The sequence below is a fragment of the Mixophyes fleayi genome, chromosome 4 (genome assembly GCF_038048845.1).
Source record: "Mixophyes fleayi isolate aMixFle1 chromosome 4, aMixFle1.hap1, whole genome shotgun sequence".
NCBI classification, from domain to species: Eukaryota; Metazoa; Chordata; class Amphibia; order Anura; family Limnodynastidae; genus Mixophyes; species Mixophyes fleayi.
Window position 1 is genome coordinate 310,473,909 of NC_134405.1, and position 25,847 is coordinate 310,499,755.

Sequence of the window (25,847 nt, forward strand, 5' to 3'; positions counted from 1 at the left end):
ACATTAGTACCAAGTGGCTTGAATATTGATTTCGAATTAAATACATTCCTATAACTGTACAATTTTTGTTTGGTTTGTTTATCTCGTTGGTTGCTTGTTTTTGACAATTAGCGAATTTTGGAGGCGTGTCCTCAGCATGTCAATTAAGAATCTATCCTATCAACAAGGAGATTTACTAACGTGAACAGCATATCTAGGTCCTGGTTTTTGACCACACTCATTACTGTGTTGCCAGCCTTCCCTGAAGAAGCCCTAATTTGGGTGAAACGCGTAGGAACTTACACAATTACATCTTTTTGCGATATCTCTATATTTATACATTTATTCTGTCTCTGCGGCGTTCCAGTGCCACCACCTCCAGCGCGCATGCGCGGAAATCCGGCTCTTTAATTCCTCATACTTCCGGCGGGCTCGCCCTGTATGAGCAACGGACTGGGAGGAAAGCTTTAAGGAACTGGACACCCGGAGGATATATGTTTTTCCCGGATAGGGTAAGTGCACTGCCCTTAAACCTATACTCCATACTGCCAGTTGTTTCTGGACAATTTCTTATACGGATTTATACATTCATTTTGACAGTCTGGTTCACGGACTGAACTACAAGCACCATACAAACTTTCTGATTTTTGTTTGGAATCATCCAGCTATTCAGCCGGCTTTTTTGTATATTAGGAGTTATTCACTTCCAACTTGAGAGGTTTTTACTATTAGACTGTACTTTTCTACAATAATTCTTTTTTCTTACACCTACATTGCTTTTATATGATGAAGTAAGTGTACTCCATTTTCAGCATTAAATACAAGTACGCGGATTGGCCTACTTGTCTGAAATCATTTTTGTTTTTGTGTTGTTTTTCTGTGATTTTTATTTTTTTTTGTTGTTGGTTTGTCCCTTAACTGTTAGCTTTTTTCCCTGTCCCTCTTCCCCTCCCCGCGCCGGGGTATACACCATTTTTAATTGAAATGACTTTATCCAATTTGCTGACTTCGAAAGTTCCACCCTTTGATAGTGTAATAAACTATCACCCAATCACCGTTTCGAGTTCAGGATTATACAATACTTCTTCACAGACCATGATCTCGGTATCTGGTACCACCCTTTCAGTCTCTTTCTCAGTGTGACTCCTATGAGACCATTTTCCACACTTCAACACAGTAGGAACACATTTGACAACTAAACCAATTGCTAAGATGACACCCAGTATAAGGAGAAGGAGCTTACCTACACTCGCAATTATTTCCTGTACCCACTCCCCCAGACCGGAGAACCATTTTGCTGGGTTCAACCATGAGAACCAACCCACCACCTTTTCCCCGACCTCATATAACGAAGAATTATGGCTCTTTCAAAATTCCCATTTCAGCTGCAAAATTTCATCCATCTTCCGGTCTAGAACCTCTTTAGGGTCATCAGTATTATTAGTAATGTACGTGCAACATTTGACACCGAACTGGGTGGCCAGTGTAACACAGTACCCACCAGTAATAGAGGTGAGATAATTTAGTACCAGTCTATGTTGCACCAACTCCTTCTTGTAAGCTTGTAGCTCCCTTCCAGTATACCTGAAAGTGTCATCATACATCTCGGTGATATTATCTACTAATTTAGCTAGGTCTTGGATATATTTCAAGCTTAATGTTCCCCGAGCGGTCCTGGTGAGATCTAGAGCAACCATAACTTGGAAACCAGCAGTTTCACTAATCAATTTTGTAGCTATGGGTTCCTCACCAGGAATCATAATTCTCTTGCCACGGTGTTCATACTGTGTGTGTATGTATGGTGGTGATGTAGTCTTGTGAATACCAACCATTTCTTCATGAGTAATAGTCATGATTTCAGGAACCAGTTTGGCTAAGAAACACAAGCCCTTGGAACTCGGAGTCATCCAGGAATAAGCTTTCCTTCCACAAACAAAATACACATCATCAGGGAGAACATAAGGAACAGTATGCCCATGAATTATATCACACAGAGTTTTGATAAAACTACCCATGCCTAGTGTCTCCATCTGCTCTAGACACGTGTCGGCATTAATGACATTTTCACATTTATCTGTAGAGACTTTTCCAATGGATACCTTCTTATGTTTGGTTATACGCCCTAACTTGGGACTTCCATCAACATTCCTGCCTAGTAGTGACCTTGTGAGTCTCTCTCTAAAATGAGAGTGGCGAGCCGTTGTCTGATCTGATAGGTCAGCCTCCCAATTCTCCAGGCGCTTTGCATGAGATATGTTTAGGCACAGCAAAGATCTGCCTATGGAGTATTGTCGAAGCGTCAGACTAGGGGACCTAGTGTTATTGTACCTCCCTTCTATGGGCCTCCCACCCCTTAATTCGAGTACTTCGGATATGTTTAGAGGGAATGGCACTAGTCCTATGTTATGCTGCCCTTGAGGCACGTGAGAGCACACCCAACACTCGGTTTGGTTTAGCACCTTACCCACCAGGGAGTGATAATCCTCCAAAGGATGCCCGCCTATATTCAGAGTACTGGGGGACTGGCATCGTTGGATGCATCTCTCTTCAACTAGGAAGTTGCAGAACTTGCAGATACAATACTCATCAGACAATAGCCCCTCACACTGCCTCCGAGTTCCTGAGCTAGCAGACCTTTTCATAACCCCTGGACCAAGTTTGATAATGGGCTGCTCAGGATATCCTATTAACTTTTCTTCGGCCTCCATTTCATCCGTATCACTCCCAGAACTCTCCTCCGTCCTCCATCCTCCTTCACAAAAATAGAATGTCCTAGAAAAAGTAAAAACAAGGAAAATCCTGGCACAAAAGGAAAACAAAAACCGCCACTCCATCGCTGGAAAGATAGTTCTGAGGCAACGTCTCTGGTTCAGGTGTCTCAACTGCAGGCTTTAGGTCTCCCGGAACAGGCTCACAAGTGACAGCTCTATGTCGTCGGTCTGAGTTTTGTCTTGCACTTTCTCCGGATTATGGACTCTCCTGCAGTGGGTGGAATGGACCCAAGTGTCTCTCTCTGCAACCTTCAGTGATGTAGTACTGGTCAGCAACACTTGGTACGGGCCTTCCCAACGGTCTGTTAAACAACCTGAACGTAAGAAATTGCGGATCATAACATAGTCTCCAGGTTCAACATCATGACAGTTCGTCTCTGGCATACCAGGTGACAGCATTTTTAGTTTTTGTTGTTGTTGTTTCAGCTGTCTACTCATTCTTATAAGATATTGTACAGTCACTTCATTATTACACTTTAAGTCGTCTTGTGGACTCACGATCAAATGAGGTTGTCGTCCGAACAGTATCTCAAAGGGGGACAGATTAAGAGGAGGTCTAGGAGTGGTTCGAATGCTATGGAGGACCAACGGCAAAGCCTCAGGCCATGCCAACCCAGTTACAGACATTATCTTACCCAGTTTGTTCTTTATAGTACCGTTTACTCTCTCCACCTTACCACTGGCTTGTGGTCGGTAAGGGGTGTGAAGTCTGCTACTGATTCCCATGAGTTTACACATATTTTGGAAGACATCACCAGTAAAATGGGTATACCTATCACTTTCAATGATTCTAGGGATACCGAACCTACAGACAAAGTCTTGTACAATTTTCTTTGCAGTGAACACAGCAGTATTAGTGGCTGCCGGATATGCTTCTATCCAACCGGAAAACACATCAATACACACTAACACATACTTTAGATTCCTGCACGGTGGTAATTGGATATAGTCAATTTGTATTACCTGAAAAGGTCCGTCTGTAGGAGGGATGTGGGATGGCTCAGTTGGAATAGTTTTCCCAACATTTCTCCTCAAACAAGTAAGACATGACATTGCTTTCTTACCAGCCTGAGAGGAAAATCCGGGAGCACACCAGTATGCTCTCACCAGTTTGCGCATACCTTCTTTACCCAGGTGAGTCAGGCCGTGTGCTGCTTCAGCCAGGCTTGGATAGTATGTTCGGGGAGCTACAGGCTTACCTTGTCCGTCCCTCCAGAGTCCTGAGGACTCTTGACCACATCCCTTCGCCTTCCAGACCGCCTTTTCCTGCAGGGAACACAAATCTTGCATTTCAATTATTTTCTGCATGTCTAATGTCTGAAAAACCATCATAGTCTCGGTCGATACAGTCATAGGTTGCCCTGCTGCCCATTTAGCAGTTTCGTCTGCCCTGTTGTTGCCCAATGACACTGGGTCTTCTTCAAAGGTATGGGCTTTGCACTTTATGACGGCTACTGTTCTGGGTAACTGTATCGCTGTCAGAAGTCCTTTTATGTGTTGTGAGTGTGCCACTGGTGTACCTGCTGCTGTCGTAAAGTTTCTAAGACGCCAAAGGGCCCCAAAATCGTGCACTACCCCGAAGGCGTACCTAGAGTCAGTATATATGTTGGCTGATTTACCCTCTGCCAATTCACACGCTCTCCTTAATGCTACTAGTTCCGCCACCTGGGCTGAGTGAGGTGGGCCAAGGGGTTCAGCTTCTACCACATCCTGGTCGTCTACAACAGCGTAACCAGTACATAGCTCTCCTGTCTCTGTTTGTCTATGGCAACTTCCGTCTGTATAAAACGTAAAATCTACATTTTCTAAGGGGGTGTCACGTATGTCGGGCCTTGCAGTAAAGGTCTGGTTCAGGTGTTCCATACAGTCATGTGTGTCAGTATTCTTGCCTAACTCATCATCAACCAGGGTCTCCTCATCTCCCACCCTTTGTGTCTCTTGAGACACATATGGAAGGTATGTAGCTGGATTTAAGGTGCTACATTGTTTGATGGTGATGTTTGAGGGTGCCATCAGGGCTAGTTCCCACTTTGTGAATCTAGCTGAAGAAACATGTCTGGTTTGGGCTGAATTTAACAGAGCTGATACAGCATGGGGTGTATAGATGGTTGAATTATGTCCTAATACTACGTCCTTGCTCTTACTCACCAGAAGAGCCGTTGCTGCTACACTTCTGAGATATGTTGGGAGTGATCTTGCCACATTGTCTAATTGTGCACTGTAGTATGCTACCGGTCTCCTAGCGTCACCATGTTTCTGTGCGAGGACACCTGCTGCACAACCATCAGCTTCTGTATAAAATAGCTCAAAAGGCTTTCCATAATCAGGTATTTCCAATGCAGGTGCTCTAGTCAGACTATCTTTAAGATTAAAGAACGCTTGCTCTGACTCTTCTGTGTGTACAACACGTTCTGGTTTTGAGGGAGAGACTAGCTCCTGCAATGGTAATGCCAGAATAGAAAAACCTGGGATCCAGGACCTACAGTATCCACACATCCCCAAGAAAGTACGAATCTGCTTCTGGCTCTGCGGCAGGGTCATGTGTTGTATGGCCTCAATTCTGTCGGTTGTCAGGTGTCTTAGCCCCTTAGTGAGGCAGTGTCCTAAGTATTTGACCTTAGTCTGACATGGCTGTAATTTATCCTTTGCCACCTTGTGCCCTGTTTGTGAAAGATGAAGCAACAACAATTTAGTATCATGTAAACATGATATAAAAGAATCAGAGCACAACAACAAATCGTCCACATATTGAATTAGAACAGACCCATTGTGGGATTGAAAGGATTGCAAACAGTCATGTAAGGCTTGGGAGAAAATACTGGGGCTGTCAATGAACCCCTGGGGTAGTCTGGTCCATGTGTATTGCACTTCCCTGTAGGAGAATGCAAAAAGGTATTGGCAGTCAGGGTGAAGAGGGACTGAGAAGAAAGCAGAACATAGATCAATGACAGTAAAATGACTAGCAGACGGTGGAATCTGCATGAGGATGACAGCTGGATTCGGCACTATGGGGAATTGGCTCTCAACAACTTTGTTAATTCCCCTTAAGTCCTGGACTAATCTATAGCCCCTCCCCCCATTCTTCTTCACAGGGAAAATGGGACTATTTGCTGTACTGGCTGTACAAATTAAAATCCCTTGTTGTAACAGCCTCTCAATAACAGGATATACCCCTAGTTCCACCTCCGGTTTTAATGGATACTGTGGGATTTTTGGAGCTATCCTACCACTTTTTAGATTGACCATGACAGGGGCTACGTTTGCCATCATTCCAGTGTCCTGTCCATCTCTGGTTCATAGGGAACCTGGTATTTCCAGCAACATCCCCTTTACTTGAGATGGACTTTGTTCTATAACAGGAGAGTGTAACATTAACCTTTGAGGGGTGTCCAATATGTCCTGTACCTCATGTGCAACCTTCTCGGGTATATCTAGGAACACACCATCTGAAGTACAGTATATGACACATCCCATTTTACATAACAAGTCTCTCCCTAGCAAGTTAGTAGGAGCCGCTGCAGCTAAGAGAAACGAATGCTTAGTATGCAGAGGGCCGATAGTAACTTCAGCGGGTTTAGTTAGAGGATAACGTAACACTTTTCCCGTTACCCCCATAGCTGGAATAGTTTTACTCGTCACCTGTAGATTGAAAGGAGAGGTTATCACAGATCGGGCCGCCCCTGTATCTACAAGAAAAGTTTGTTTCCTACCAGCTATGTCAACTAACATTGTTGGTTCTTCACTCTGACTCTCAGTTAACCTCACTGGCTGTAGACTACAGGTATGACCTGACCCCTAGCGCTGACTATTGATTTCCCGCGCAGCATTTGCTGCCGTAATATGCGCGGGTAGATGTGAGTCTTCTAGTCTATGTGAATCCCTCCTTGGAGGATATCTATGTGACCCACCCCTATGTGTATTGAGTCTTTCTTTATTACAATCTCTCCTGTAATGTCCTTCCTCGTTACAGTTGAAACACCTGATCACTTTAGGTTTCCTGTTATATGGGTTGTATGCTGGTGGTCGTGTATGCACCCCATCTAGAGCCTGTATACTTACCGTCATTAACTTATCACTTTTCTCTTCCCTTTTTCTAAAAAGTTTCTTGTCATGCTCCACAGCAGACTCCCTAAGAGAGTCTACCGTGACGCCTCTCCAATTAGGTAATGTGGTTTGTACCCTCGTCTTTAAATTTTCTCTAAGGCCGTCCATCAGTACTCCTACAGCTACCTCTCTGTGATGTGGATCCTCACTTATGTTGGATATCCCAGTAAATCGTGCGATCGCTGTTATAGCTCTAGCAAAGTAATCTGAGGCAGTTTCACTATCCTTTTGTTTAACGGTGAAAATCTTACTCCAATTTACTACTACTGGAAAACAGATGGCTAAGTGTTTGACAATTTGTTCTATATTCCGTTGGTTAATCTCATCAGTCAAGGTGTCATCTTCCTCCAACAAACAATCTTCAATAAATTTTTGTATGTTAGTATTGGGAGGAAGACACGCCCTCAACACTACCCGCCAATTCTTACTGGTTGGTTCGTGAGCATTTCCTAAGTCTTTAACAAATTTCTGACATTTAGCTAACTCCTTTCTAGGGTCCGGGAATTCAGTGATAATGGAACGTAATTCTGATCTAGTCCAGGGACAATGCATTGTAACATTTCTTAAAGGAACTACACCATCCTTATCCGGTTTCCCATTGGGAACTGATATTGTGCGGATCGGGAACGCACCCTCTGGTACACTGACTTCAGGAGACACTACAGGATTTACTGGTCCTAGATTTAGAACGCTTTCACTCCTAGTGATCACGCTACTCTCACCTATCTCAGCCATTTTCTCATACTTGCACTGAGCCTCTAGTGCACTAACAGCATGGGCAATGGCCGAAATCACAGTGGGTTCATCTTCATTTTCAGATACACTTGATTGAAACTGGCTTAAAACAGGGTACAATTTAGCAATCTTTCTATTTTCAGTTTTAACAACGGCTGTACTTACCCCTCTCGCCACATAAGGTGGCGGGGGCGCGCTTGCGCTGAGTTCGCCACGCTTCTCAATGGTTATATCCGCCTCGCGCGCGCTTTTCGCCACGCCTACTTCCGGTTTGCATTCGCTGCTCTGCCACGTGTTACCTTCCATTTGCCACAATTTTAAACAATCATTATGTCTATTTCTCTTTTTCGTTGACTTGATCAACCATACTTTATCTTTTACAGTATTTAGTACCTCTGCATTAAAACTCCCTATTGTTGGGAAAGGCCTATCACAAGCTTTGGTCATCCCGACCCACGTGTCACAATACACAGTTGCATATGCACCATATTTCTTACACATGAGAAACCTAGCTGAACCAATAGGGCCTTCCTTAGGCAGTACACTGACCATCTCTAGCGTATGCTTAGCACCCATGTTGAACAATATACCTTCTACCCGGAACACAGACACACCGCAATGCTCTGTTCCTTCCGGCCAAATGTGAAATACAGACACACCGCAATGCTCTGTTCTTTCCACCTAATAATTTCAACTCTGTTGCTATACTCACCGCTAGAGATCTATAATGCTCGGTGAACGTATTTCCTTTAGCCGCGTTCACTCGCTTTTCTCGCACCAGGCGAGGATCCCTAATACAGAAATATCACTGTGGGCCCAAAGGGCTATCAGCTCCTCGATACCCTGGCTCAACCACATAAAATCTGCTGAGTTTATTATCGCTGGGAGCGCAAGTTAATACAATCAACCTGCCTTTCCAGTATAATTCCTCCTAGCTGCTTCACCAATTCGCACTAACGGTGCGATCGGATCGCACTGCCTACCAATACTAATTATTAGCAAACCTTGCGATCTATTGGTAGCGCTTTGCGAAAAACACGTTTTCGCATTCGGTATACCTGCCCTGTATACCGTCCTTCAGTTTGGGCAATCCGCCTCGTCAGACAGCAACTGAGAACCAATGAATAATAAACAGTGTATCTACGTTACAACATCACACACTATACACCTTTTCTGCGCAGAAAATCAAAAGTTCCCAACAATAGTAATAATGTCTCAGAGGCTTTCACAAGTAATTATACTATACATGTACAATAACTATCAAAACGATTGTTTAACCACGTGGCAAGTCTACCGGAAGTTCGCGTACGCACAGCAGGAAATACACATACGCTAAGCAATGCAATACAGTTAAAACGCACAATGACAGTAAAAAGAAACAGTTTTCTCTTTTGTCCCTAGGTTCTAGTTAGCGTGCCCTAGATAATGGAAAACGGACATTCGGTTTTGCAACACAGAGTAAAATTCAGGTTTTGAACACCATGCGTTCTTACCCGTTTATGACGCGTCTCCACCCTTTGTTGAGGAACCGAAATCCGATGGTCTTGCGTATCATCAACGAAACCTCCAAAGCTCACGAGCCCCCAAATTGTTATGTGCGTATTGTCGCTAACCAATAACGATTGTCGAACCTCGATTTGTGTTTCCAAAGCACAAAGATTTATTCGCAAATAGGTAGAATAATATGCTCAAGCGAAGTAATAGTAAATATAGCCGTTACTTATTGCAGGCGCTCTGGATCCAGTGCAGTCATTCAATCCTGAAGTCTGGGGACAAGAAGTCTGCACTCTGGATCACAAGCTGCTGCTTATATACACAATCAAATACAGTAATACAATGAAGATGGTATAGCTTGCATCTATTGGTCCGGGTCTCAGGAATGTCCAAGGGGTCGTCAATCATTGGCTGGTTCATCCTAAGGAATCCAAAGGAGGGGGTCATCTCTGCAGGGGGTATGCTCTGCTCTTCCCGCCAGGATTCCTTAGTCTTAAGTAGTTCATAATTCCCTATCATTCATAACTTGCGTATGCACTCTGCGATTCCCTCGCAGAGTGAACCAAACAGTAGGATATGTAACAAGGTTCATTATGATACCACTCATGATGTTATTCCTTTAACCCGTTCCGTGTATTTCACTAATATGCATGTAACTCTGATATAACATATAAATACTACTATATTTCAACATAACTGACTATGTGTTGCAACTACCATTAATGTGTACTATTTTATAAGTATGCGTGTTTGTGCGAATATATGGTAAAAGACCAATTACTGTTGCTGCCACGTGTAGTGGATGCGTACGCACTTTCACGCCGTAGCGTGCCCTTGTACGTCGATGCGTACCGTACGCATCTTTTCAGACAAAGATAACCAAGTTTGCTAGACTTTAATTGAAATGACTTTATCCAATTTGCTGACTTCGACAGGGGATTTAGATTATAAGCTCCAATGGGGCAGTGACTAGCTGCCTATTCAAAATGATTTGGAGGGCTGCCTATACTAAACTATGAGGGGATGCCTATACTAAAATATGGGGGGGCTGCCTGTTCTAAACTATAGGGGGACTACCTATTTTAAACTAAAAGGGGGGGCTGCCTATTCTACACTATGGGGGGCTGCCTATTCTAAACACAATATGTGGGGCTGCCTATTGTAAAGTATAAGAGGGTAATGCCTATTCTAAACTATGGGGAATGGCTGCCTATTCTAAACTACCGGGGGTGGGGGGCTGCCTATTGTAACTTATTGGGGGGCACGGCTGCCTATATTAAACTAAAGAGGGGCAGACTATATTTAATTATTGGGGGGCTTCCTAAATTAAAGTGACAGGGGCTGCCTATATTAAACTATATGGAGGGGGGGCTGCTATAATGTGTGAGGGAAAAAGGGTGTATGTTGTATAATGTGTGAGGTAGTGGGGAATCTTAATATATTGTGTGATATGAGGGAAGGGAGGGGGGCTGTCTTAATAGTCTTAATAGTGGGGCTGCCTATTCTAAAATTATGGGCGGGCTGCCTATTCAATACTATGGTAGGGGCTGCTTATTCTAAATACAATGTGAGAGGGCTACATTTTCTAAACTATGGGGGGGCTGCCTATTATAAACTAAGGTTTGCTGCCTATTATGAACTCTGGGGGATGCTGCATATTATAAAGTATGGGAGGGGACTGTCTATTCTAAATTATGGTGGGGCTGCCTATACTATACAATGTAGGGCTGCCTATTCTAAACTATGGGGGAGCTTCTTGTTTTAAACTATGAGGGGCTGCCTATTCTAAACTATATGGGATGGCTGCCTATGCTAAACTACGGGGGGGGGGGCTGCCTATTTTAATCTATACGGGGGGCTGCCAATTTTAAACTATAGTGGGGGCTGCCTATATTAAACTATAGTGGGGGCTGCATATATTAAACTATAGGTGGGGCTACCTATATTAAACTATAGGTGGGGCTGCCTATATTAAACTATAGGGGGCTGCCTATTTTAAGCTATAGGGGGGCTGCCTATTTTAAACTATAGGGAGCTGCCTATTCTAAACTAAAGTGGGGGCTGCCTATCCTAAACTATAGTGGGGGCTCCCTATTCTAAACTATAGGGGGACTGCCTATATTAAACTCTAGGGGAGGCTCTCTATATTAAACTATTTAAACTATAGGGGGCTGCTTATATTAAACTATAGGGAAGAGGGCATGCTATAATGTGTGAGGGAAAAGGGGTGTATGTTGCTATAATGTGTGAGGGAGTGGGGTGTCTTAATATATTGTTTGATATGAGGGAAGGGAGGGGGGCTGTCTTAATAGTCTTAATAGTGGGTCTGCCTATTCTAAATTATGGTGGGGCTGCCTATTCTAAACTATGAGGGGGGCTGCCAATTCTAAACTATGGGGGAGCTGCCTATTCTGAACTATGGGGGGATGACTATTCTGAACTATGAGGGGCTACCATTTCTAAACTAGGGGGGGCTCAATATTCTAAACTATGGTTTGCTGCCTATTCTAAACTATGGGTGATGTTACGTATTGTAATCTTTGGGAGGGGGCTGCCTATTCTAAACTATGTGTGGGTACTGCATATTCTAATCTATGGGGGGACTCCCTTTTCTAAACTGTTGGGGGCTGTCTATTCGAACCTATAGGGTGAGACTGCCTATTCTAAACTATAGTGGGGCTGCCTATTTTATGCTATGGGGGGCTGCCTATTCTATACTATGGGGGATGGCTGTCTATTCTAACCTATAGGGTGAGACTGCCTATTCTAAACTATAGAGGGGTTGCCTTGGTAAACTATAGGGGGACTGCTTATTCTAACCTATCGGGGATGCTGCCTATTCTAAGCTATGGAGAATGGCTTTCTATTCTAATCTATGGGGGGAGCTGCCTATACTAAACTATAGGGGGATGCCTGTTTTTATCTATACGGTGGGCTGCCAATTTTAAACTGAAAGGGTTCTGCCGATATTAAACTATAGTGGGGGTTGTCTATAGTAAACTATAGGGGTGCAGTCTATATTAAGCTATAGGGAGTGGGCTGCCTACATTAAACTATAGGGGGGCTTCCTTTTCTAAACTATCGGGGGTTGCATATTCTAACTTATGGGGGATGCTGTCTATTCTAAACTATAGGGGATTCGGCCTATACTAAACTATAGAGGGGCTGTCTATTCTAAACTATGGGGGGCAGGACTTCCCATGCTAAACTATGGGGAGAGGGGGCAGCCTATATTAAACTATAGGGGGCTGCCTATATTAAACTACATGGGATTCTGCCTGTACTAAACTATAGGGGGGGGGCTGCCTATTCTAAATTATGGGGGGCTGCCTATACTAAACTATGGGGGGGGCAGCCTATATTAATCTATAGGGGGCTGCCTATATCATACTATAGAGATGTTGCCTATATTGAATTATGGGGAGGGCTGCCTATATTAAGGTATGGGTCCGGCTGCCTATTCTAAACTATGGTGGTACTGCCTATTCTGAACTATCAGTGGAAGGGATGCCTATTCTATGGGGAGCTACCTATTGTTTACTGTGGAGGGGCTGCCTATTCTAAATTATGGGTGTGCTGCGTATTCTAAACTATGGGTGGAAGCGCTGCCTATTCTAAACTATGGGGGTCTGCCTATTCTAAACTATGGAGGGGCTGCCTATTCTAAACTATAGTGGGGGCTGCCTATTCTAAACTATTGGAGGGGCTGCCTATATTAAACTACATGGGGGGGCTGCCTATATTAAACTATAGGGGTGCAGTCTATATTAAGCTATAGTGAGTGGGCTGCCTATATTAAACTATAGGGGGTCTGCCCATTTTAAACTAGGGGAGTCTGCCTTTTCTAAACTATGGGAATGTTGCATATTCTAATTTATGGGGAATTCTGCCATATTCTAAAATATATGGAGGGTACTGCATATTCCAAACTATGCTTACTCTAAACTATGGGGTGGGCTGCCTATTCTAAACTATGAGGGATGGCTGTCTGTTCTAAACTATGGGGGTGGGGGCTGCCTACATTAAACTACAGAGGGGCTGCCTATTTTAAACTATACGGGGGGCTGCCAATTTTAAAATGAATGGGGGGCTGCCTTAACAGTGGGGCTGCCTATACTAAACTATAGGAGGGCTGCCTATACTAAATTATGGTGGGCTTTCTTTTCTAAACTATGGGGGGTCTGCCTATTCTAACTATGGCTGGGCTGCCTATTCAAAAATATGGTGGAGGCTGCCTATTCTAAACACAATGTTGGGTGGCTACCATTTCTAAACTATGGTTAGATGCCTATTGTAACGTATAGGAGGGGGCTGCCTATTCTAAACTATGGGGAATGCTGGCTATTCTAAACTATGGGGGTACCGCCTATTCTAAACTATAGGGGGATGACTATTCTAAACTATGAGGGGGGCTACCTTTTATAAACTATGGAGGGGGCTCAATATTCTAAACTGTGGTTTGCTACCTATTCTAAACTATGTGTGATTTTGCTTATTGCAAAATATGGGAGGGGGCTGCCTATTCTAAACTAAGGGTATAGCTACATATTCTAAACTATGTGGGGGGCTGCCTATTTTTTTCAATGGGGGCCTGCCTATTCTAAACTATGGAGGGGGCTGGCTACTATGAACTATGGGGGGGGGGAGGCTGTCTATTTTAAACTATGGGGGATTCTGCCTATTCTAAACTCTGTGAGGGGGGGCTGCCTATTCTAAACTGTGGGTGGGTTGCTAATTCTAAAGTATGGGGATGCTGCCTATTCTAAACTATTGGGGATTTTGCCTATACTAAACTATAGGGGGGCTTCGTTTTCTAAACTATGGGGGGGCAGGGCTGCCTTTACTAAACTATGGGGGGCAGCCTATATTAATCTATAGGGGAGCTGCCTATATTAAACTATTGGGGGGGCTGCCTGTATTAAACTATAGGGGAGTGCCTATATTAATCTATGATGGGGCTGCCTATTCTGAACTATCCGTGGAAATGATGCCTATTCTAAACTATGGAAGGGAAGCCTATATTGATCTATATAGGAGCTGCCTATATTAAACTATAGGGGGGCTGCCTACGTTAAACTATAGGGAGGGCTGCCTATATTAAACAATAGGGAGGGCTGCCTATATTAAACAATAGGGAGGGCTGCCTATATTAATCTATGGGGGGTCTGTCTATTCTGAACTATCCCTGGAAAAGATGCCTATTCTGTACTGTGGAGGCGCTGCCTATTATAAATTATGGGGAAGCTACGTATTTGAAACTATGGGTGGAAGAGCTGCCTAGTCTAAACTATGGGAGGCTGCCTATTCTAAACTATGAGGGGCAGACTATTCTAAACTATGGGGGCAGACTATTCTAAACTATAGAGGGGGCTGCCTATATTAAACTATATGGGGTGGCATTCTATATTAAACTAATTTAAATTATATATTCTATATTAAACTATGAGGAGGAGGGCCTGCTATAGTGTGTGAGGGAGTCGGGGGTCCCTGTTCAAAACTATGGTGGGGGCTGCATATTCTAAACTATGGGGGATGCTGCCTATTCTAAGCTATGGGTAATGGCTTCCTATTCGACTCTATGGGGAGAGCTGCCTATACTAAACTAAAGGGGGGCTGTCTATAGTAAACTATAGGAGGGCAGCCTATATTAAGCTATAGGGAGTGGGCTGCCTATAATAAATTATAGGAGGGCTGCCTATATTAAACAATAGAGGTGGCTGTCTATATTAATTAATAGGGGGGCTTCCTATATTACAGTATAGGAGGGCTGCCTATAATAAACTATGGGGGATGCTGGCTATTCTAAACTATGGGGGGGCTGCCTATTCAAAACTATGGTTTGCTTCCTGTTACAAACTATGGGGATGCTGTCTATTGTAAAGTAAGGGAGGGGGCTGCCTATTCTAAATTATGTGGGGATGCTGGCTGTTCTAAACTATGGGGGGACTGCCTATTCTAAACTATGGGGGGCCACCTATTTTGAACTATGGGGGGCTACCATTTCTAAAATATGGAGGGGCTCAATTTTCTTATCTATGGTTTGGTGCCTATTCTAAACTATGGGGGATGACTGCCTATTCTAAACTATGGGGGGACTCCCTTTTCTACACTATCAGGGGGCTGCATATTCTAAAAAGTGGGAGGGCTGCATATTTTAATCTATGGCGTCTGCCTATTCTAAACTATGGCTGGGGCTGCCTATTCTAAACTATGGGGAATTGCTTCCTATTCTAATCTAAGGGGGAAGCTGCCTATACTGAACTATGGGGTGGCTGCCTATATTAAACTAAAGGGGAATTGTCTATATTAAACTATAGGGTAATGCCTATATAAACTATAGAGTGGCTGCCTATATTAAACTATAATAATGCTTCCTATATTAACCTATAGGGGACTGCTTATATTAAACTGTATGTGGGCTGCCTATTCTAAACTATAGGGGGATGCCTATTTTAAACTATGGGGGAGCTGCCTATTCTAAACTATGGGAGGGCAGCCTATACTAAACTATGGGGGGCTGCCTATTCTAAACTATGGGAGGGCTGCCTATACTAAACTATGGGGGGATGCCTACTCTAAACTATGTTGGGGCTGCCTATACCAAACTATGGAGGGCTGCCTATTCTAAACTATGGGGGGCTGCCTATTCTAAACTATGGGGATGTTGCATATTCTAAATTATGGGGGATACTTCCATATTTTAAAATATGTTGAGGGTGCTGCATATTCCAAACTCTGGTGGGTTGCCTATTCTAAACTGTGCGTGGGCTGCCTAATCAAAACTTTGGTTTGCTGCCTGTTATAAAGTTTGGTGGATGTTTCCTATTGTAAAGTATGGGAGAAGGCTGCCTATTCTAAATTATGGAGGATACTGGCTTTTCAAAACTATGGGGGGACAGCCTATTATAAACTATGGGGGGGCTGCCTATTCTAAACCATAGGGGGCTGTCTATTCTATACTGTGAGGGGTGGTTGGCTATTCTTAACTATGGGGGACTGCCTATTATGAACTATGGGGGTCAACCATTTCTAAACTATGGGGGGGGCTCAATATTCTAAACTATGGTTTGCTGCCTATTCTAAACTATGGGGGATGTTACCTATTTTAAACTATATGGGGGGGACTGCAAACTCTAAACTATGGGGGGTCTCTCTTTTCTAAACTATAAGGGCGCTGAATATTCTAAACTGTGGGAGGGCTGCCTATTATAATCTATGGCAGCTGCCTATTCTAAGCTATGGATGGTGCTGCCTATTCTAAACTATGGGGGGGGCTGCCTATTGTAACCTATAGGGAGGCTGCCTATATTAAACTATAGGGGAGGCATTCTATTTTAATCTATTTAAATTATAGGGGGGCTGCTTATATTAATCTATAGTGAGGAGGGCCTGCTATAATGTGTGAGGAAAAGAGGTGCATGTTCCTATAATGTATGAGGGAGTGGGGAGGTCTTAATATATTGTGTGATATGAGGGAAGGAAGGGGCGCTGTCTTTATAGTGGGGTTGCCGATGCTAAACTATGGGGTGGCTCCCTATTCAAAACTATGGTGGGGGCTGCATATTCTAAACTATGGGGGATGCTGCCTATTCTAAGCTATGGGGAATGGCCTCCTATTCTAATCTATGGGGGGAGCTGCCTATACTAAACTATAGGGGGGTTGCCTATATTAAACTTTAGGTGGGCTGTCTATTCTGAACTAGGGGGATGTTGAATATTCTAATTTATGGGGGATACTGCCATATTCTAAAATATGTGGAGGGTGCTGCATATTCCAAACTATGGTGGGCTGCTTACTCTAAACTATGGGGTGAGCTGTCTATTCTAAACTATGAGGGATGGCTGTCTGTTCTAAACTATGGGGGTGGGGACTGCCCACACTAAAATTAGGGGGATGCCTATATTAAACTACACAGGGGCTGCTTATTTTAAACTATACGGGCGGCTGCCAATTTTAAAATGAAAGCGGGGCTGCCTGTCTCACGGAAGCACAGTTGTCGATACTCAACGCGGACATTACGATGAAAGAGATAAAGGAGACTATCAAGTCACTTAGAAACTCGGCCGTACCAGGACCAGATGGGCTCACTGCATCGTATTATAAAAAATTTGCGCCTGATATGGCACTGATGCTTCTTTCACTTTTCAGTGCAGTGCTAAATAGGGAAAGCTTCGAGAGGGATACCACCAGAGCACATGTCATTGTTATTACTAAGGAAGGTGGTGAACCTAGTTAATGTGAGAGCTACAGACCTATCTCTCTGCTGAATGTAGACCTAAAACTATTTGCTAAACTACTTGCGAACAGGCTGGCTCAAGTGATCCCTGCCCTGGTCCATCCTGACCAGGTGGGATTTATTCCTGCTCGACAGGGATCAGACAATACAAGGCGAGCAATCAATCTCATTGAAGCAGCTAACTCGAAGCACACCCCTGCTCTGGTGGTCTCCCTCGACGCAGAAAAGGCCTTTGACAGGGTCTCCTGGCCCTTCATGAGAGCCACTCTTGAGGTAATGGGCTTTAAAGGTCAATTTATGACTAGGCTAGCTTCTTTGTACTTCAATACCTCTGCTACTGTATGGGCTAATGGAGCTGCATCGCCGGTGTCACAAATTGCTAATGGCACTCGACAAGGATGTCCGCTCTCCCCTCTATTGTTCGCCCTAATGATGGAACCTTTAGCCTCTCGAGTTCAGACCAATGAAGCAATCACAGGAATCCAAGCGGTCAAAACCGATTATAAGATCTCCTTATATGCGGATGATGTCTTACTGACAGTGACCCCTTACCTCCCTCCTTTCCATACAGAAAGAACTTAGTTGTCTAACTTTAAAATCAATATGGACAAATCTGAAATCCTGTCTCTTAACTTAACGCCCCACCTCCTGGAATCTCTGAAACGGCAAACGAATTTTAGATGGCAACCAGACAAACTGAAATATTTGGGAATCTACATGACAAGTCAATGCAGTCAGCTATATACAGCTAATTTTCCTTGGCTCTTGAGTGTTCTTAAACAAGACCTTGAGAAATGGGATAAGCTATATATCTCTTGGTTAGGTCGCATGACAGCGGTAAAGATGAATCTAATAGCACAAATTCTCTATCTATTTCAGACGGTCCCTATGCGGGTCCCCTCATTGGCACTTAAAACCCTTCAGAAACAAGTTGCGCAGTTTGTTTGGGCAGGTAAACGACCACGGGTCCAAGCTCGCACGCTTCATCGTCGGACCTCGGAGGGTGGACTGGGTCTTCCAAATATTTCTAAGTACTACATTGCTGCACACCTGACCCAGCTAGTTCTATTTCACTCTTCGCCTTCACTAGTGTCGAAGTCAGCAAATTGGATAAAGTCATTTCAATTAAAGTCTAGCAAACTTGGTTGTCTTTGTCTGAAAAGATGCGTACGGTACGCATCGATGTACAAGGGCACGCTACGGCGTAAAAGGGCGTACGCATCCACTACACGTGGCAGCAACAGTAATTGGTCTTTTACCATACATTCGCACAAACACGCATACTAATAAAATAGTACACATTAATGGTAGTTGCAACACATAGTCAGTTATGTCGAAATATAGTAGTATTTATATTTTATATCAGAGTTACATGCATATTAGTGAAATACACGGAACGGGTTAAAGGAATAACATCATGAGTGGTATCATAATGAACCTTGTTACATATCATACTGTTTGGTTCACTCTGCGAGGGAATCGCAGAGTGCATACGCAAGTTATGAATGATAGGGAATTATGAACTACTTAAGACTAAGGAATCCTGGCGGGAAGAGCAGAGCATACCCCCTGCAGAGATGACCCCCTCCTTTGGATTCCTTAGGATGAACCAGCCAATGATTGACGACCCCTTGGACATTCCTGAGACCCGGACCAATAGATGCAAGCTATACCATCTTCATTGTATTACTGTATTTGATTGTGTATATAAGCAGCAGCTTGTGATCCAGAGTGCAGACATCTTGTCCCCAGACTTCAGGATTGAATGACTGCACTGGATCCAGAGCGCCTGCGATAAGTAATGGCTGTATTTACTATTACTTCGCTTGAACATATTTATTCTACTATTTGCGAATAAATCTTTGTGCTTTGGAAACACAACTCGAGGTTCGACAATCGTTATTGGTTAGCGACAATACGCACATAACACTAGGCTATGGGCTGACATAGAGGCAAATACCATACAGTTGCTTTCGCCATACACCCTTTTGTGGATTCCAATTAAACATCGTCCACCACTCCTTTTGCTTCCATCTTCTACTCGTTTCTCCCTCCAGATTTGGGACTATAGTACTCGCGCCTTTCAATTATTAGCTAATCCTGAAATTATGTTTCCATTGTGGAACAACCCGTCCTTTCCCCCTGGACAGCCAAAATCCTTTTCTCAATACTGGTTTAATCGCGGGCTCTGGTTTATGACAGATATCGCACCCATGCAAATCTTTCCGGAATTTGCAGATTTGCAGAGAATACACAACATCCCCCATAAATGTTTCTATTAATATCTTCAACTAAGGCATTTATTTCAATCTCTCTTAGCGTTTAAAACACTCTACCAATTAACCCCTTTGGAAACTTTTTGTCAGAATAGGTCTCAACCGACCGGTTTAATTTCAACATTTTATAGTCTTGTGGCATTTCATCAACCTATTAAGGATCGATACGAGCTGAAGTGGAAAGAAGACTTGGGAATTTAACTAGAAATTGATGATTGGGCCGAAATCAGGACCCGAATCGCTAAAAGCTCTATTTTCGTGAGGACTAAAGAGAATGCGTATAAGCTACTTTATAGATGGTACCTGGTACCTGGTCCCCACTCATCTCAAAGCTATATTCCCAGATGCACCCAATTCCTGTTGGAGGTCCTGTGGGCAAGAAGGCTCTTTGTTACACGTTTAGTGGTCTTGTCCTAAGATGGTCAGATTTTGGCAAAAGGTACATAACTTAATCCTTAGAGTAACCTCGATACAAATCCCTCCATGTCCTTCTTATTCGCTTCTGCTCTTAGTAGGTTACTGCTCTGAGTCTTTAAACTTCTTCCATCTCTGTGTCTCTGTGTATCGGCTTCAAGATCCAGGTTTGATGCAGGTTCTGAGTTACCCGGGGCCAGTTCCAAGCTTATACAGCTCAGGAGGTGGTCACCCCTGATAATCCGGTGCCTGAGTTCTGAGCCTTCTCAGTCCCAGTTTTGGTACTATAGTCTTCTGAGTTTCTGGATCCTTGCGGGTACTGAGTCTCTGTTCGTGGGTTCAGTCCCTCTGTTCCTACGTCCAGGTTCCAGTCCACCAAGTCCAGATTCCAGTTGCTTATTCCAATGTGGAATCCAGTCCAGCATTCCTCCTCCTGACATCTGGCATATACAAAAAGAGCACATACTCTCTTTCTGAGCAAGATCTTCATCCAGCCTCCTAGTTTCCACTTCATCCCTGTCTCAGGACCCTTCGTCCCAAGACGGATCCCAGAAACCCTATTGGCGTGACAATACCTTTGTTTCACAACCCATCAGATGCCCAGTGATGAGGAGCTCATTGCTTGGGTCATTACACCCCGGGGACTTTGGCTCAGCTCCATGAGAAGAGACCTGCATTTAAAAGCGCTCTCTGCCCTCAGATCCAGGGTAAAATGTTTTAACTGCTTCTGGACAACTTAATAGAAATGCCTTACATTGCAAAGTCAGATGGAAATGGAAGTACATCAATGTTGTTTGAGACAGAGAATCCATTTGGTAAAAATACATTTAAAAGGCTTATCAGTGGTCGGTATTCCTGGAGCTCATATTCTTCAGGTAGATTGGCTTAGTCACCATTATGTGGACAACATGATGGCAACTTTCTGCAACAGGAAAATTCAGAATTCCTCACATGGGTTGCGTGTTCAATGTCTCACCCTTGGGACTTTATCTTCTTTTTATTATTTTCACAGTTGTCTTTTCACCAGTGGGTGGGTGTTTTAGCAGTGTGGTAGTTCCATTTTGGCCTTGTAGATTAGACACATGTCACACAGACAGTCAGGACAGGACGAACGATGAGTGGAAGACAGATGAGAAGGGAGAAGTAAGACAGTGGACACCAGGTCTCCCTAAGAGCAGATTGCCTCTGTCCACCTTTAATCCGGCTCTGCCTTCCTGAATCACTCTGGACACAAGTCAAGGAAAAGTTAAAGTGCACCCTGAGCTCATAAGTCCATATGCACTGCACACCCTGTAACGCATCCAGCATTACTCAAGTACAGACCCGACCCCGGTGACGGCAGATGGGGTCACTAGGGGGATGTGGGTCTGTAGAGCTATCAGTTCTATTACCATGCACCCTGGGAGCTAGGAAAGTGCATATAAAAAGATCAACTAGAAGTCTGGGGGGCATATATGAGTGAAGGAAAAAAGGGAAAACAGTTTGAATTAGTGAATCCCCTTTAATATGGCACAAGCAGCACAGTTTTATAGGTTACAAAACTTGGAATACAAGTCTGCACTGAATAATTAACAAAAACTTTCAAACTTGCAAATTTCAGGTGTAAACCATGAAGTCTAACACTTTAAAACTGTCATGTGTTCAGGATACCCTCTATTCTTTTACAGTAACAGATAGTGTTTTGGGTTATCCCCAATTATGATGCATGAAAATATTGATAACCATGAGAAGACATCATTACTAGTAGTAACGTTTTATACAGTAGACTCTTTTTTACCCTTATTTTACCTGTTATTCCTTTAAGTGTGATTTAAAACCAGTAGAAAGCATTTTCATAATCATAAGACTTTCTTACTCTCAGTAAATATGTCAGATGCCGTCCTTGCACTTCTCCTAGGTGCCGGGAAACGGACCCCTGTCTTAATTCCTTCTCGCATCCTGTTGCCTAGCAACGGGACACTCTTACGTATTCAGCACTCTCGCAGCACCTGCATGTGCATTCGAGCCGCGTCCCATTGCTATGCATCGGGGCATTTGTTTTGTGGCTCAGAAATCACTCTCCTTCTACAAGGGCTCACTTCCTCTTATATTAGGACCCCACTTTCACCAATGCCTCGCCAGCATTTTGGGTCACCAATCTCCAGCGTTCCTGTGTCCTGTTCCCTGCTCCTATTGTTTGCTGTTTTGGATTCTGACCCTTGGCTTGTCTTGTGACTATCCTCCTGCTCAAGTGATTCTGTACTATATTGTCCGAGTGGTTCCTGAATTTGGCTACCTCTGACCACTCTCCTGTATTTTCCCTTTTGTTCCTCGCCATTGCTGGATTGTACCCAGGTCTTCTGCTATTCCTCTACATACTCCATTGCACTGGTGACTAACTGGGAGAACAGCGACCTGCGCACCTTACATAGCCAAGCCCATACCTCCTTGCACTTGTCCCTTATTAAATGTGAATGTGAATTATTTAATGCCAAGGCTGGTTGGAGTTTTCTAAATGTCATATACCCTTTCTTTTTCCAGATAGGACTCCCAACATTGCAGGATCCAGACAAGCAGCAACCCATGTCCAAAATTTGTAAAGCGCAAGTCACGTGCACCTTCAAGAGTTGCACACGTCATGACGTTGCGATGCTGGCAGCATCCAGGAGCTGCGAGGGCCAAGCCCAGCCGACCACAGAGAGGAGATGAAGTAAAGGTAAGTCACATTTACTTTATTTTATTGTCATTTTTTTTTTTGCTTTTTTTTTCAAACTTGACAATGTTCCTTTTTTCAGGGGGTTAGCCTGTTCTTGGCATAATATGAATTGGGGACAGTACTCTGTGGCATAATATTGTTTGGGGGCATTAATCTGTGGCATAATATTGTTTGGGGGCACTACTCTGTGGCATAATATTGTTTTGGGGCCTAATTTGTAACATAATATGATTTGGAGACATTATTGTGGGGCACAATATGATTTGTGGCATAAATTGAACTGGGGCACTATTGTATGACATAATATGATTTGGGGGCATCACTGTGTGGCAAAATATGATTTGTGGCATAAATTGAACAATGTGGCATAAATTGAACTGGGACACTACTGTGTGGCATAATATGAACGTTTATTTGTTGGTTCCATTATTAATATATATATATATATATATATATATATATATATATATATATATATATACACACATATGTAGACAAAAAAAACAGGGATACTCTGCACTCTCCAAACACATAGTTAATGCTGAACTAAATACTGTTCTATATTAAAGACAGGGAATGTTAGTTCCACATATTGCAGTATATGTTAAGCTGACCAACTCACGCCAAAGTCTTCCCATTCTGGTCAGTCCTAACATGATCAAATGCTATGTTATTTTATCTGGACTTAAGGCTTACCTGCACACAGCTTTTAAAATGTGTCTGTTTCATTATAACATTACACACTTTCCACTACGTATGTGGTGCTTTTAGGGCACAAGAGACAAATACATATCCCCATGTTTCTCTTGTGTTCTTGAGTCTGTACCTAATTCATCTAAATAAATATGCAAGTGTTGGAGCATTCTCTACTCTTAGTAATATATTTTCTATATTTAATTTTACTACACCTTATTATAATAGTGCATAGGTGTTTGTATCTTTAGAGCTGCTCTACCACCTAGGGCTAGATTTACTAAGCTGCGGGTTTCAAAAAGTGGGGATGTTGCCTATAGCAACCAATCAGATTCTAGCTTTCATTTATTTAGTACCTTCTACAAAATGATAGCTAGAATCTGATTGGTTGCTATAGGCAACATCCCCACTTTTTCAAACCCGCAGCTTAGTAGATCTAGCCCCTAGTCTCTCCTAGCTAGATCCCAGTATGTACCATATTTCTCATGACTTATCTGCTCCTCTTACAGCCCCAGCCAAAACATGGACAGGGCTGGTATGTGAGCGGGAGGACCAATCACAAGCTGCCATCAAGAAATGGCAGTTTGTGATTGTTCACTCCACTAACTCATTCCCTCCGCTGCCATATTAGGTTAGTTAATAAAATCAATTTATATGGAAATACAGCTGCATGTAGCCGTGTAGCCGCTCCAGTTGTGGGGTGGGGCACTACCACCTTTTATTAGGTGTACTGTAGCTTTAATGATTTGTTTTTCTCATACTGTCATGTGACCACTCACTGGCAGTTTAGAATCCAGGTGCATCATTTAAATGATGACAGTTACACACTTCTGGTTGATCAGCGAGAGAGGACAGACGTCTGCTGACCGCTCTCCAGCATCTCTAGAACGCAACAAAGTTGGATAGAAAGTAGAATAATCTGATCATTCGGCCGACCAGTGAGACATAAGGAAACAGACTTCTGTTTCCTTATACTTCATCTCACAGCGATATGCCGGGGAAAAGGAAAAGGAAATCCTCCTCTACTGATGGAGTGGACCAAAAGAAATGTAGAAAAGCCGGCAGAATAATAGGGATAGATCAGTTTTCTAGGAAGCGCTGCCTGGCTTGGTTTCAGGAGTACGCAGGATCGGAGGACGTTATTGGGCCCAAAGGCATACAAGAGTTTTGTGAGGAAGTTGGGATTGAAGCCCAAGATATGAACATGTTGGCTCTGAACTATTTACTAGAGCCTAAGAAAAAGGGCTGTATCAGAAAGGAGGAATGGTTACACGGGATGACCCTGTTACAGTGTGACCTTCCTGAGAAGTTACAGGGAAAATGTCAATATCTTTGCACTCAGCTCACATACTACATAATTTATAAGGCTTTCTATCAGTTTGTTTCACATTTTGCAAGGGACCTAGAGCAGCGAGGTCTGGAATGTGATAAAGCAAGATCCATATTTTTAACAATGATGAGAAGTACATGGCCTTTAGCTACCACCTTTTCCAAGTTTGTTGAGCAGTTCAGATCTAGATATATGGATAAAGAACTGTGGTGTATCCTGCTAGACTTCACATTTAATTTTGGTGAAGACATCAACAATTACGATGAGAATGGATTTTGGCCCGCTTACCTTAGCGATGTACAGGAGTCGTATATATTAATATTAAACCTTCTGTAAATATAGAAAGATCTGTTTAGGAAGCAACCAATGAACTTTTAAAACCCCTAACCAGGGGCCAATTGGGCGTAGGACATACCGGGAAGATTCCCAAAGGCCGCCTCATATATGGCTTTTTTGTTATCTAATTTTTTTTTCTCGCCAGGGGGTGTCTGCCTGATGTGAGGAGCGACTCCAGCCAACTCAATTAAAGATAAGTGAGTAGGGGGGGACCTGCCTTTTCTAAACGAAGGGGGGGCTGACTATTCTAAACTATGGGGGGGCTGCCTATTCTAAACTATGGGGGGTACTGTCTATTCTAAACTATGGGAGGGGCTGCCTATTTTAAACTATAGGGGGTACTGTCTATTCTAAACTATGGGAGGGGCTGACTATTCTAAACTATGGGGGGGCTGCCTATACTAAACTATGGGGGGTACTGTCTATTCTAAACTATGGGGGGGCTGCCTATTCTAAACTATGGGGGGTACTGTCTATTCTAAACTATGGGAGGGGCTGCCTATTCTAAACTATAGGGGGTACTGTCTATTCTAAACTATGGGAGGGGCTGCCTATTCTAAATTATGTGGGGTACTGTCTATTCTAAACGATGGGGGGTACTGTCTATTCTAAACTATGGGAGGGGCTGCCTATTCTAAACTATGGGAGGGGCTGACTATTCTAAACTATGGAGGGGCTGCCTATACTAAACTATGAGGGGGCTGCATATACTAAAATATGGGGGGCTACCTATACTAAACTAAAGGGGGCTACCTATACTAAACTATGGGGGGGCTGAGTATA

At 43.4% G+C, this 25,847-nt stretch overlaps 1 long non-coding RNA gene across 1 annotated transcript in view; it reads left to right on the forward strand.

The window, feature by feature from the left end:
• LOC142150178 (uncharacterized) overlaps positions 1–25,847 on the forward strand; it is a 92,110-nt gene that overhangs the window by 25,296 nt on the left and 40,967 nt on the right. The window contains exon 2 of the long non-coding RNA XR_012691059.1: positions 22,531–22,705. This is a non-coding gene — a long non-coding RNA (uncharacterized LOC142150178). The remainder of the gene's footprint in view (positions 1–22,530; positions 22,706–25,847) is intronic.